Source organism: Tiliqua scincoides, chromosome 5 (assembly GCF_035046505.1).
Source record: "Tiliqua scincoides isolate rTilSci1 chromosome 5, rTilSci1.hap2, whole genome shotgun sequence".
Classification (NCBI taxonomy): Eukaryota; Metazoa; Chordata; class Lepidosauria; order Squamata; family Scincidae; genus Tiliqua; species Tiliqua scincoides.
The window spans coordinates 7,582,435-7,584,405 of NC_089825.1; the positions used below are offsets into that span (position 1 = coordinate 7,582,435).

At 45.0% G+C, this 1,971-nt stretch overlaps 1 pseudogene; it reads left to right on the top strand.

Moving 5' to 3' along the window:
• The first annotated feature begins 1,362 nt into the window (after positions 1-1,362).
• Positions 1,363-1,479, top strand: LOC136654663 (5S ribosomal RNA; annotated as a pseudogene).
• The last annotated feature ends 492 nt before the right edge of the window (positions 1,480-1,971 follow it).

Consider the following 1,971-nt stretch of genomic DNA (forward strand, 5'->3'; position numbering starts at 1 on the left):
CTGAAGCCAGCCAACAACCAGCAGGCACCACTCTTCCCATCAGGCAGCTGCACTGTGCATAACACCAATCAATCTTCCTCTTGATGCAATGCTAATAGGAAAGGGGATAAAATTGCTAATATGATATGGAGCTGTTATTTTGATGTAATAGGCCATTTAGGGAAAAATTGCTATAGATTTTCTGTCTTTCACCTGATCCATTTCCTTTCTTGTGAGGGAAAGAGCTGGGCAGAGAAGCTGGCATGCTCTGGTTTTATAACTGCAGCGGCACTTAGAAACTTTTGCAGCCGTAATGGAAGGTCTCTTGGAATAATTCACTCTTAAATAGCTGTTACCTATTATTTTCACATTTGCTTCCTGTTACTGTTACAAAGCATCCATTTTGGGAACCGCTTCTCAGGTCTGTGTGCAAATAATAGCATGGTGTCTAGTATTAGCAAGTGATCAATAGGCACTTGCTCTATTCCCCCCCCCCCCCCGCTGCAGTTCATTTTAACAACCAAAGCGCAGCATGTCCAAACCAGTGACGCCTCAACCAAGGTGCAGCTAATTGCGTGAAAACTTTGCACCATCTCACCATCTGCCCTCTTTTGTTTATGTTTAGTACTCTGCTTTCAGGAGCGGAGTTCCATATCCATTTCCACCTGGCCAGGCCACAAATCTGTGTAGTCCCTGACACAACGTCTAGCTGACACCAGACTCAATTCTCCTTTTTTCACATACTAAATACACCTGCCTTCTTCTCCTTCATTTTCTATCTTTTTACCTTCCTAGACATACAAACAAATAAAAGTAAAAGAAGATGGAAACAGAGCCCCTAGTTACAAAACTGGGTGTAGGTTTTTCAGACTACCCAACCTGAAGATCCTGGCCCACCAATTAAACACCAGTGCAGATCTTTACCTTCAGGTCACCAAATCTGCAGGACTATGGTTGCTGCCAACTCCCTTCTTTCTGCCTCTCCTAACAGTTTTTTAATTCCTTTTCTGTGAACAAATGCAGTGCATTGATTTATTTATTCTCTCACCAAAAGGTTTGGCAGCTCAGATGTTTGTCCTAACTCTGCTTAGGGGGCTTTGAAACTACTTGCCAGTAGCATCCACTGAGAACCTTTTATACTGTGGCAGATGTTAAGATGTGCTTCTCTGCTGTTAGGATTTGTTCAGTGGAAAAAAATGAAGCAGATGGTGGCTGGTAGTTTATTAATTCCAGCAGTGTGTACTTAGTTTATATACTATTATATACATGAACGGCTGTGGTTTGGGGGGGGGGAGGTAAGTTCCAGAACCTCTCTTGCAGAAATAGAGGTGGTATCATCAACAGGGACATCCAGGTGCTGCTTGATGCTTTTTTCTCAATAGCTGCTGCAACTGTTACCCTGCACATGCCCGATCTCCTCTGATCTCAGAAGCTAAGCAGGGCCAGGCCTGGTTAGTACTTGGATGGGAGACTGCCTGGGAATACCGGGTGCTGTAGACTTATACCATAGTCTTTCAAGACTGAAGGTTGCCAATCATGTCAGGAAAGAAAATTCAGGTTCAGTAGAAACCAAACTGAGACATTTGCAGTCTTAAAGGGATGTGCTAATGGCTAGAACCTGTTTTATTCAATGTGGGCTCCTTGGAGCCCTGGGACTCCTGGAGATCATTGTCAGAAGTGGAAAGTGTTCCAGAGAACAAAACATTTGAGGACTCTAGACCAGTGGTTCTCAGATGTTTTGGTCTCTGGAGCCCTTTGCACTCGAGTGCAAAGGAGCCCCGCTGATGCATGCATGGAGTTTTGGGGAACCCCAGAGCACCAGCGCATGCACAGAGTAGCTCAGCACCAAGCAGATGGTGGCAACTTATGGTGTGCATGCGGAGCACACCATAGAGGTCTCAGGGATCCCCAGGGCTCTAAGAGCATACTTTGAGAAACGCTACTATCTTCTTTCCCAAGGGCTGCCTGACAGGTAGTATGCTTCTCATGCAA